This window comes from Armigeres subalbatus, chromosome 3, assembly GCF_024139115.2.
Source record: "Armigeres subalbatus isolate Guangzhou_Male chromosome 3, GZ_Asu_2, whole genome shotgun sequence".
Lineage (NCBI taxonomy): Eukaryota > Metazoa > Arthropoda > Insecta > Diptera > Culicidae > Armigeres > Armigeres subalbatus.
In genome coordinates this window covers 408692452-408706212 of record NC_085141.1, presented here as the reverse complement: position 1 = coordinate 408706212, position 13761 = coordinate 408692452, and positions in this window count along the sequence as shown.

Here is a 13761-nt window from a genome sequence, read left to right as displayed (position 1 = left end):
CTGCGGCCCGCTTCAACAGCTAAAAATAGCTGTGCGGCCCTTGATACTAAGCATGCTGGGGACCACTGTTGTACATAATACTTTCGGCTTTTTGCCTTTCTCGTATACAAAAGCTATATGTTCGCTCCAAAAACAAACTTTTTATAGGAGGCTCGGAGACCCATAGTGTTATGTACCGATCGACTCAGCTCGATGAATCGAGGTGATGTCTGTGTGTGTGTGTATGTGTGTGTGTATGTGCGCTAAAAGTCTACCTCACTTTTCAGGCACTTATCCTTAACCTTAACTAATTTACTCACAACAAGTTGCATTCGACGCAGAATCCTGTCCCATTGTTTCCTATTGAAAATTGGCCGGATCGGATTATGGGCTCAGAAATTATGGTCAAAATACTTTTTTTAGACACAACGAGTGGAAAAGTCTAGCCCATTTTTCAGGTACTTACCCTTAACCGATTTGCTCGCAACAAGTTGCAGTCGACGCAAAATCCTGTTCCATTGTTTCCTATTGATAATTGGCCGGTTCGGACTATGGGCTCAGAAGTTATGGTCAAAATACTTTTTCTTTTGACGAAGACGAGTGAAAAAATCTAGCTCACTCTTTTGGCACTTATCCTTTACCGATTGTTTCGTAAAAGTAGCGTTCGACAGGGAATCCCATCCCATTGCTTTCTATTGAGAACTGGGCAGACGGGATCAGAAACTATGATCAAAATACATTTTTAAGCAAAAAAGGCGTGGAAAGTCAGGCCAACTTTTCAATCAGTTTTCATCAACCGATTTGCTCGCAACAAATTGTGTTCGGCGGGGAATCCTGCCCGATTGTTTCGCATTGAAAATTGGGTTGATCGGGCTCTGGGCTCGAAAGTTTTAGCCAATACATTTTATTAAATAAACTTTTTTATAAAAAGCTCAAGAACTAATTTTTTATTCGTAAAATGCATTTAAAAAATTCACTTAGTTTTGGGACACTTGGTCTTAACTTGTTTACTCACAACAAGTTGTATAGGACGGCGAATCCTGTTTCATTATTCATTAAGTTTCTGCCCATTGTTTTGTATTAAATCGGCCATAAAAATTTTAGCTAGAATATTAGGTATTACGAACTAAGTTACTTTCCGAGCACGTTCAAAGAGAGATCTGAGTAGAAAAAGCCGCGTAGTCGATAGCAGTTCAATTCTGCTGTCATGTTTTTTTACATGAATATTAAAAAATGTATGTGAATTCGTAGCTATTTAAGTCAAATGTCATCGACAAATACAGATTGAAAATTGTCTCAAGTCACGCTTTTTTGAAACTGAAATATTTCATAAAAGAGAGGCGGAGTAACTTCAGTGTTCATAGGAATGAGCGTTTTTCAAATGCGTTTATCTTTAATCATTCTATTAATACTATTCATAACTCATTTTCAATTTTATTTCCGTAATTATAATTAACACCTTGAAATCCATAAATCGCTAGCTCGGTTGATGGCGTTTTGAAACCCTTTGTAGGACTAATTACACATATATCGGAGTAATATGTACCTTAACATTTCTAAACTATTTCCGTGTACTATACTATAAAATGTTTTATAGCTAGCGGTATGAAACCGAGACCGCTAGAATAAAATGAGCCGGCGACTGTCGGCCTCTTTCATCTCCAACCACCGTACGTGTTAGACGTTTTTGCCAGCAAACTCCGAAACCCTTTTACCAGTGCGAACCAGTTCAATTCTTCTCCGGTTTTCATAAGTCTTCCGCGGTACTATTTCCACCTCAGCTGCTGTTCCGGTCATTTCAATTGGCGACGAGGAAAACGAAGTAAAAATTCGCGTGTGAAGTGTTTTTTCCGGTGGAAAATTGCCGAAAATACTTGCCTCGGGCGGAGGTGCGTTACTCTGTTGCAGCCAAACAGCGTAGGAAACAAATTGCCTCGGGCGGAGGCGCGAATTTGCTGCAGTAGCAACGGGAGGCCGGTGCTGACAACGGGATTTTTTTTCCGACGGGACTGCCCGGAGAAGCGGTATTGGTAAGAAAAAAGCTTGGAGAAGCATATGCAAGCACATTTGTGCCCAAAAAAACGCCATTTTGTGGCAGTGATATTACATTTATTTCATCAAATAACAAAGAAAAATTTACACGGAAAACAAAAGTTTTTGGAAAAATCTTTTTTGCATATTTTAAATGTGATTTTTATTTTTTTCTTTTGTTTTATTTAGCCGGTGTTATTTGTGTGGAAGTGATACAAAAGTGAACGCAACAGTATTTTTTCTATTTGGAATTAGCGGTGTATTTTGTTTATTGCTGGTGGTGTTTTATCAGTTTGTGGGATTTGAAAATGGCTTACGTTGCACCGAATATTGACCCCTATCGCAAAGGACAATCGTTTGCGTCCTGGTATAAGCGCCTTGGTTACCATTTTCGCATCAATAAGGTGGCGGATAATGACAGAAAAGATCAAATGTTTCTCCTGGGGGGCGATTATCTCTTCGAAGTGGTTCAAAATTTGTATCTGAGCGAACAGCTACTGGATGCAGCGCCACTTGAGGAAATAGTGCAAAAACTTAAACAAAAGCTGGACAAATCAGATACAGCATTAATCCAACGATTTAAATTTGGTTCTCGGGTGCAACAACCGGGGGAAACAGCAAGTGATTTTTTGTTTTCCTTAAAACTGCAGGCAGAGTACTGTGAGTTTAAGGATGATAAAGAGGGTAGAATTCTTGATCGTGTTCTCATTGGTCTGTCTGATGACGCTTTAAGGCAGAAGCTTTTAGCTGAAGATGGGGAAAAATTTAACCTAACCCAAGCTGAGAAATTGATTACCACCTGGGAGTTGGCAGCTTCACATGCTAAAGCGTTATCAATTGATGAAACTGGTATTCAAATTGCTTCCATAAAAAAATTGGTTGGAGGACGCGGAAACATTTTGCAACGAATGGCAGATTTGGCTCAAGGTCGTGGTCCAGTGAAAAGCCGATTGGGCTTTAGAAATTCTTCAGTAGATGACGAGCGCAACACAAAGCCATACAATAGGCAAAACAATAGGGCCAGCTATCCTCCACAGTCACAGCAAGTGCGGTTTCAGCAGCATCAGCAACGCAGATACCAGGATGCTCCGGTTCGCCCAGCCGAACAGAAGAACGATAGGCGTTTCGTTATCGACCGGAGGGTGTGTGACTATTGCGGAGTGCCGGGCCATGTAAAAAGGAAGTGCCTGAAGCTGAAGAATTTCAAAAGGGATCCGATCAACAACATCAACCTGGATAAACCCGGCCCAAGTCTGGAAAATAATTTATCCAATATGAGGATTACTTGGGATGATGATAGCGATGATTCTAATCAAGGTGATTTACAGTGTATGCATGTTTCAGCAATTAACAAAATAAGTCGTCCATGTTTACTAGAACTTATTATTGAGGGGAGAATATTGCAAATGGAGGTTGACAGTGGTTCTTCTGTCTCTGTGATTGGAAAACAATTATTTTCTGCTAAATTTAATGTTCCTTTACAAAAGAGTTCACAAAATCTCATAGTGGTAAACGGTTCTAGATTGAAAATTGCTGGAGAGGTTGTTGTTTCGGTTAAATTTCGGAATAAACAAGCAAAATTGAAACTTTTGGTTTTAAACTGTGATAATGATTTTGTACCTTTACTAGGGAGAAGTTGGTTGGATGTTTTCTTTCCCGACTGGCGAAATTATTTTGATAAACAAGTAACTATAAACAAATTAATTGATTATAAAAGCAACGACTTGATGAATTATGTCAGGACAAAATTTTCTGATGTTTTCATTAAAGATTTTTCGACTCCCATTAAAGGTTATGAAGCCGAATTGGTTTTAAAAACTGACACACCTATTTTTAGGAAAGCATATGACGTTCCCTACAGATTGAGGGATAAAGTTTTAGAATACCTAGATAGGTTAGAAAAGCAGAATGTTATAACTCCGATTCAAACAAGTGAATGGGCATCTCCTGTTATTGTTGTTAGGAAAAAGAATGACGATATTCGTTTAGTAATTGACTGTAAAGTGTCAATAAACAAACTCATTATTCCTAATACTTACCCATTACCTGTTGCTCAAGATCTTTTTGCTGGTTTGGCAGGCTGTACTGTTTTCTGTGCTCTAGATTTAGAGGGGGCATACACTCAGTTGTCATTGACAAAGCGTTCAAGGAAATTCATGGTAATTAACACTATAAAAGGTCTTTTTACTTACAATAGGCTGCCACAGGGGGCTTCCTCTAGTGCAGCTATTTTCCAACAGATAATGGAACAGGTGTTGCAGGGAATTGAGAAAATTTACGTCTACTTGGATGATGTTCTCATAGCTGGAGTTGATATGGAAGACTGCAAACGGAAGCTTTTTGTTGTTTTGGATAGATTGTCCAAAGTCAATATAAAGGTTAATTGGGACAAATGCAAATTTTTTGTAAACAGCTTGGAATACTTGGGACATATTATTAGCGAAAAAGGTTTGTCGCCATGTGCTAGTAAAATAGACACAATAAAAAATGCTAAAACGCCTAAAAATGTGACCGAGTTGAAGTCATTTCTGGGTTTAGTCAACTATTATAACAAATTCATTCCCGGTTTGTCTTCCAAGTTATATTGCTTGTATAACTTGTTGAAGAAGGAGGTTAAATTTGCGTGGAATGAAGATTGCGACAAGGCTTTTAAAAACTCAAAGAACTTACTTCTTGAAACTGATTTTCTTGAATTTTATGATCCCAGAAGACCAATTGTTGTAGTCTCTGATGCATCTGGCTATGGTCTTGGCGGAGTTATTGCGCATTCTTTGAACGGAGTAGAGAAACCCATTTGTTTCACGTCTTTTTCACTAAATTCTGCTCAGAAGAAATATCCGATTCTTCATTTAGAAGCGCTGGCACTAGTATGCACAATTAAAAAGTTTCATAAGTATCTGTATGGACAAAAGTTTACGGTATTTACCGACCATAAACCACTAGTTGGAATATTCGGAAAAGAAGGTAAAAATGCGATACTTGTGACAAGGCTTCAGCGATATATACTTGAGTTGTCGATATATGATTTCGATATCCAGTACAGGCCGTCTGCAAAAATGGGTAATGCTGATTTTTGTTCGCGATTCCCATTGGAGCAGTCGGTCCCAAAAGAGCTTGATTTAGATTGCATCAAAAGCATTAATTTTAGCAAAGTTTGCCCAGTTGATTTTACTATTATTGCCAAGCATACAAAAACTGATGGATTCCTACAAAAAATTATGAGTTTCTTGCTACATGGTTGGCCCAAACGAACTGAAAAACAATTTATGAATATTTTTGCCAATCAGCATGAATTGGAAGTGGTAGACGATTGTTTACTATACCAGGATAGAGTGATAATACCACAACAATTACAAAATGAAATCTTGAAATTGTTGCATGCCAACCATGGTGGAGTCGTAAAAATGAAACAGCTGGCAAGACGCTCGGTGTACTGGTACGGAATTAATGCTGATATAGAAAAGTTTGTTAGTGCATGCGATGCTTGTGCTGGTATGGCAGTGCATCCAAAGCAGAAGATAGACACAAAATGGATTCCTTCCACAAGACCCTTTGGTAGAGTACACATAGATTTTTTCTACTTTAAGCATCACGTTTTCTTTTTGATCGTTGATAGCTTTTCAAAATGGGTGGAAGTTGAGTGGATGAAAAATGGAACGACATGTAAACAAGTAGTGAAAGTATTGTTAGCATATTTTGCTAGATTTGGGTTTCCAGACACTCTAGTGTCAGATAATGGTCCTCCATTTAATTCTCATGATTTTAAAAATTTTCTTAAGAGGCAAGGAATACAGGTCCTAAACAGTCCTCCATATAATCCTGCTAGTAATGGCCAGGCGGAGAGACTAGTTCGGACTGTTAAAGATGTATTAAAAAAGTTTCTACTTGACCCGGAATATTTGAACGTAGAACTGGAGGATCTTATAAGTCTTTTCTTAATAAATTTTAGAAATAATATGACGATGGATGGTTATTTTCCTTCCGAGAAAGTTTTAAGTTATACTCCAAAATTGTTAATCGATTTGATTAATCCAAAGAAACATAAAAATAACAACAATCGCAGTGATGATATCATAAATACTAGATCTGACGGTAACCTCAATAAAGAAGTTAGTCTGATGGCGGGCGATACCTTATGGTACAAAAACAGTAACCCGCATCATCAGGCTAAATGGATTAAAGCGCATTTTCTAAGACGACTGTGTAAAAATATATTGCAGATTACGATTGGAAGCGGAATAACAACAACAGCGCATCGCAGCCAAGTAAAGATAGTTAAAGCTACGGACGTACGGAGACGTCGAACGATGGTGGTGCGTGTCGATCAGAATGTCGATAATCGCGATCCATCACCACCACGAGAGACGATTGAGGACGAGGAGCATAGCCATGAGCCATTCCGGGGATTCTCGGAGTGCGAATTGCAGAGGTCGGAGTCGTCGGTGAAGCCGAATCGAAAGAGAAAATGCGACATGAATTTGGCGCTCGATGGCCTGCCACGGCGTTCGAAAAGGACGCGACGAAATAATTTTTCAAGTGAATTTAAATATTATTGATTATGTGAATTTATCAATCGGAATTTATATATAGAATTAGATTATAAGTTTTCTTTTCTCAAGTCTGATAGACTATCGAATATCTTTAAAAGGAGGAAGAACTAATATGTACCTTAACATTTCTAAACTATTTCCGTGTACTATACTATAAAATGTTTTATAGCTAGCGGCAGGCTTGACAAAACTCCTCACCCTCGCTAGAGTCAAATAAAATCATCATCAGCAAAATGCTGCCTTCGCATCCTCACAATTGAGTGGAAGCGTAAAAAAGCAGAGGTACAAAAAACAGAGTGAGGAAAAGCAAAATAAAAACACACGTGAGTGAGGCGTCGGGAGAAAGAGCACTCATTGAGCCTCCGGAGCGACGCTTTGTATGTGAAAACATCTTGGAGGCTGTTTTGAGTGTGAGTGTAAGTGAGTGACGCACCAAAAGAAAAAGATGAACAGACAGACTCGCTCTTGTTTTGCGACGCACAAGATCGGGTTTAATGATGCACAATGTTGTGAGTTTTGATGCTTATTTCTGCTCCTCAAAAAAACTCCTGCTCTTTGTCATTTTCTACTCGGCGAGGAGTTTTTGGCAAGCCTGGCTAGCGGTATGAAACCGAGACCGCTTGAATAAAATGAGCCGGCGACTGTCGGCCTCTTTCATCTCCAACCACCGTACGTGTTAGACGTTTTTGCCAGCAAACTCCGAAACCCTTTTACCAGTGCGAACCAGTTCAATTCTTCTCCGGTTTTCATAAGTCTTCCGCGGTACTATTTCCACCTCAGCTGCTGTTCCGGTCATTTCAGGAGTAAGCTACTCAATTGGTTTGTGAGTTAGGAGATGACGAGTTCTGCTTTAATCAGGGCAATTCAAAGTATAAAGTCTTCCAATGAGTTTCCGGCGTAACCCACTTCTATCTACCACAGGCTTTTCATACGCATCCGAGAATAGGATTTGAGCTAATTTTGTTCGTAGTTTGAATTATCGTTAAACAAATAAATTTCATTATCAATGAGCGTTTGTGGTTTTGGGGGAAAGTTATCAGGTAATCCATTTTTTACTCTTTTACTATTATCCGATAATGATGAAGTACGTCCTAATAATAAATTAAATAGGATGTAGTATGTCAAAAATGCTAGCTACATACATGTGAACATTCTTGGTTTTCTAAAAGGTGTCGCTTATAGTTTGTTTAGATTATGAGATGTTACACGACAACTTTAACATCAAGCTTTATCCTGATATAACTTGTAGTCGGAATAGGCTCTCAAAATAGTTTTAGCTACATTCTCAATATTTCAAAGATACCGTGATTTTTTTCAGATTTTGGAACATTGTGTAATTTGAATAGTTCGCAAGATCGAAGTGTGCCGCGTTTGAGATAGGATGCAAAATATGTTGCTCCGTTACTTCCGTCAACTTTTTTATCAAATATTCAATTTTCTGTTGGCAGTTTTGCTAAAAATGTGTTTTTTCCTCAAAGTCTTTGTTTTCTGTGTGCTGTGAAAACACCATTTGCATATGAAAAAAAAACACCGAGTAACGGGTCTGCTGAAAAGTGAAGGCGAATCAAGGTCAAGAAATATGATTGCAGTACAAGATGACGATGGTTTATGTTGAGGCTCCATACAAGTATACAGGATTAGGACTGAAACGTATCGGAAAGTACTAAGGACCTATCTGGTGAGACCCACCTAATTTATATGATTACTATATTTTGACTCCATGATTTACACGTCACTTATACTACTGGAATACATGGTTGGCTACTGATTATCGATAGCTGTAATAATCGTTTATTCCACCGGATCCATACTATGAAATAATTCCATATTCATTGGTGACCTTTCGCGAACTAAAGAACACATTTTTTGAGAACAGAACTTTCTATTGTACCGCTCTTTCACGTTTATACAGTTCGAAGCTGTAATCTGTAAGCATTCTTGTACTATATATTTCATAAAAAATCCTAGTTTATACATTGCATAAATTCCATAAACTATTAACGGAAAGGGAGAATCTTACAATCGTATGAAGGAGTATTAGGCCAACCAACACTACGGGAAAATCCCTTAGAGCGAAATTCGAGTCACCGCATTTTTTCTTATGGTGGTATAAGAGAGTGGGAGGTAAGACTCATTTGACTCATTGTCGCATCCAAAAACAATTTTATTATATTCCGTAATTTCATAGTACAATTGATTAAGTCGCTATTCTCAATATTTTTTTAAACAAATATGTGTCTATATTTGCATTAATTTGTCAATTCAACTGAACACACCTTATTTGTTTATGTAGGTAGGGTGACGGGAGGTAATGGCAGCTCATCACGTATACAATAATTTACCGATAATACATCGATTTGTAGAAAAATATTTATCACTGCAGCTTTAAAAAGGTGTACCAAGCACATTTTTGATAATAACGCTAAAAATGTGCGCTTTTCATATTTTCGTATTCTTGTATTTCATATTACCTTACTTCGATATCTCACTTTCATACTTTCTTATAAACATATTTTCATATTTTCTTATCTGCATATTTCCATGTTTTCATACCCGTACTTTCATATATTCTCATAATTTCATATTTCAAAATATTTGCTTGTTTTCATTTCCATACATATTCATATTTTTGTATTTTCATTTGTAATTTTAAATTTTCAGAGCCCACCGTCTCATGTTTTCATATTTTCACTTATCCATTTTTTCATACATTCATAGAGTTATATTTCTATACTTGCATAATTTCAGAATATTTTGTCCCTTTATATTGTCATAATTAACCCCACTATCAATCTCATTTGGCCACATATAATTCTGATGAAGAATCTGGGACGGGATTATACCACAATATCAACCTTAAATCAAACAATTACTATTGTTCTTATTTCAGAGGTATGCTGAGTATTGCATTGAGTTAATATTACTACGGTGTTTTTGAAACTAGTACATAAATTATTTTGATATTCTCTATTTGCATATTCAATATCAAATTCTATCTTTTCCATTCTGACTGTTTACGTTCTAACCACGTTCCATCTATAGATATCTATTAAGGTTGCGCGAGTTCTCCACATCTTTTAAATAGGTATCTAATCAACACTTCCTACCCATATCCCCACCTCAATACGGACCTGGTCAGGTTGAACAGAGAGATCGTTGAATGAAAAACATGTCAAATGCTATTTTTTTTCTGGCGCATCCAACGTCTCTATCGACAGCCAACCCAGTTATGCTATGATATGCTAAATCAAACATAGGACCAACCATAAAACTCATTGGCCATCTTATGTGTTTGCTTGCAAAGCTATTGAATATATTATGTTCTAAATATTCATTACTATTGTTTCATACTAATAACCAGGGTTTCGACTTTTCGTTTCAATAAGACCAAAGCAAGCGTTTTTCGGGCCAAGGGAAACTCTTTTTTCGTTGTTTATGTTGAGAATCATCTTTCACCCATCAATCTTTTCTCTAGACTTAGCCTTGGAAGATAAACGAAAATCTTGCATATTAAATGATCATCGTTTCATCACTTTTCACCTCTCACTCACTTTTCGCGAGAATTATCGTAGAACAATTACAAAATTGTTTGGCCGCGCCGGGATTCGAACCCAGAATAGTAACAATAATAGCTGTGGGGATGCGCTTACTCTAGCCACACCACCACGCTATCTGTATAAAAGCGTTAAGTTATTTGTTCCACATAAGCTACTACCATTTGCATTTATGATGCCACGAAAAGACTAGAATATGAAAGAAAAAGAGCAAACCAACGTTTGGCGGCAATCGAAGTGAGCGAAAAATGGTTATCACTCTCCTGGCTGTTTTTCTTTTTCCGAAAAGCGATTTCTCCCCGAAAATGTTCGTGAGGGAGCATCATGTGCTCCTGGGATTGAGTGAGCATTACGAACCCTGCTAATAACATTGCTTTTTATCATGTATATATTTCATCTTATATCTTATAACTTATAATACATATGCTAGGTATATTATATATTGTATATATTACCATTACCATTTTCAGTAGATTTACGACTACTTATGCCGTCAGGAATATTTTTTTTCCGATACAGGCCCGAGGTCTAGTAAATGCGGTATTCTTCAACCGAAGCACCACCGTATTATGTTGTTCTTACAGGATTTATAACCTTATTTATAACCTAAATTAACGATGAAGTTTATGTTTCAGAGTAGAGTATTGGAGCACAGTAACTTTCCAGGATTATCAGCCAGATAAATATTCCATATACTTTCTACAGATGCATAAATTTCACTTACAATATTACTGATTTGACTGTAAATATATGAGATTGGGTTGGGAGGGAGCATCAGGGCATCAATGAAGTTACAACTGGACAATGAAGTGGTAGCCAATCGGAGTCAAGGAAGGAAAGTATCAGTCGTTCGCGTCTATTACTTTAATCTCCAACAGTTGTAAACCAGTTGACGCGCCCTTCTTCAAACAAACCATCCCGTGGAAAGCTTGACAAGTATTGCAAATTTAATTATTCTTTTTGTTGGATCATTCTGCTGGAAGGAGATTCTTATTTACAGGTTCACCACCCCCATTTTTGGCCCTTCATACAGCAATATGTTGAATTCAAAATCATATTGAAATTTGACCGTACTGTCAAGTGGAACCGCATGCAGAGCAAGACTCTAGCCAGGATGGTGGGTAACTACATACATACACATACATACACATTGTGTAATTTGAATAGTTCGCTATTTTTGGTTTTAATGCTTTCAAAAATGGACGCATTCAGGCTTTTGATTGATTATTTGTTTACAATTTAACTTGTTACCGAATGGGGTAACAGTATAGTCAACTACTGATTCCATCCAAACAAAAAAAAACATCCCATCCAAAAAAACAACTAACACACCCCTGGAGATTTTCCACAACCGGCGAAATTAAATCGGACAACCCACATTTTTTGGAGCCAAAAAGCGACAACCCGAGAACTGAACGAAAGGGGCAGCGAAGATAGACGGAAAAAAGGTTGAGTCGAGGAGTGAGTGGCAGAGAGTTGACGCGAGCGGTTGTAAACGAGGATTCTCGATATCCAACCTCCGATCCGTGGTGAAACGTACTACCCCCCTAAACCAAGCCAATATCAAGTCTGCGAGTCTAAGATCCGCTCCGGGAACCGGGCCAGCGAACCCGTCGGACGCCAAGCAAGCCACCATACGTCTGCGTATCCAACCTCTCCTTCGGGAAACGGTCCTACGAGCCCGTCGGACGCCTCCAAGCCACGTGTAAGTTGTCACAACCAACCTCCGCTCCGGGAAACGGACCAGCGAACCCGTCGGACGCCAAGCAACCCACCAAAACGTCTGCGTGTCCAACCTCCCCTTCGGGAAACGGGCCTACCAACCCGTCAGACGCCTACAAGCCACGTGTAAGTTGTCATAACCAATCTCCGCTCCGGGAAACGGGCCAGCGATCCCGTCGGATGCCAAGCAACCCACCAAAACGTCTGCGTGTCCAACCTCCCCTTCGGGAAACGGGCTTACGAACCCGTCGGACGCCAAGCAAGCCACGTGTAAGTTGTCACAACCAACCTCCACTCCGGGAAACGGGCCATCGATCCCGTCGGACGTCAAGCAAGCCACCAATAAGTCTGCGTGTCCAACATTTCCTTCGAGAAACGGGCCAGCGAACCCGTCGGACGCCAAGCAAGCCACCAATACGTCTGCGTGTCCAACCTTTTCTTTCGAGAAACGGGCCAGCGAACCCGTCGGATGCCAAGCAAGCCACCATACGTCTTCGTGCCCAACCTTTCCTTCGGGAAATAGGCCTACGAACCCGTCGGACGCCTCCAAGCCACGTGTAAGTTGTCACAACCAACCTCCGCTCCGGGAAACGGGCCAGCGAACCCATCGGACGCCAAGCAACCCACCAAAACGTCTGCGTGTTCAACCTCCCCTTCGGGAAACGGGCCTACGAACCCGTTGGACGCCTACAAGCCACGTGTAAATCGACAACCAACCTGTGCTCCGGGAAACGGGCCAGCAATCCCGTCGGACGCCAACCAAGACAACCAACCCATCGAACCCATTCCACCGTTCCGGGCGTATGAACCCGTGGAACGCCACATAAAGTATGACATCAGCGCATCTCCTTAGTCGCATGAATACACCATCAGGTACCCAATGTCAGTAAACGGCCGCACCGAATTCTAATACTCCTCAAAACTAACTCTACCAAAATGAACCTACAATAAACAAAGTAAAATGTATTTAAAAAATCTTTTACATTAACCACTCAGCCCTAGGTAGCATGCTAGTCCGTTGACTTTCTTGTCGAGTCCGCTTCTGCAGGGTTTATGTGTCGTGTGTTCCCCCAAGCAGGTGTCGTGCCGACCCTGAGAAATTATGAGCAAAGAGAGCTAGTAAGGGAGACGTAAGGACGTCCACTCCGCAGGCTTACAGACGTCAAAGGAGATTGTTACAAACTTCAAAAAAAAAATTGTCAATTCTTTGCAGTGAAACTTCCATAGCATCATTCCATGAACGAATATGTACAGGATACAGTGATGACTCGATTTTCAGCATGTTAAAATTTTATCTGCCCCTGATTTCGTCTACACCCGATTTTATGACGGTTTTGATATGGTTTCTCCACGATCCAATTTTGCCACATTTTTGAAAGTCTAACAGTCCAAACCATAAATTGCTTTATATTCGTTCTATTTGACCTCTCTAAAGAATTTTTCTCGACAAATTTTATAATGAGCGAGAAAGGTATCACCACCGCTAGGTGGATTCATCTGGTTTTCTTTTTCTATAAATCTGCACTGCAGCTGAAACTTGACCAGCTATTAGCATTTTATTAGCAGTTTCTCAGTTATCAACTGAAAACTTTTATATGCCCGCCATTGCATGAGTATGTATTTTGTGTGGCAAGTACAATGGATATACTATGCCCACTGCCCAGAGTGTCAAGAAAGTTTCAAAACCGAAAACATCCTAGACCGGATCGAGAATCGAACTCGCCATCGTCAATCCTACGCCTTTGCTTGCAAAGCAAAATGGAGCCGCCTTCGCCATTTATATGCAAAATGTTTCCACTTAGGGGCTGCTAGTACCCTTGCTCCGTTTGATGTGCCTCCGAATGCAAATCCCAGTCAACACAAAGTCGTATGTAATGCCACATAAGATGCTAAAGTGACGGCCATATACGTACAAGTTGTATGGG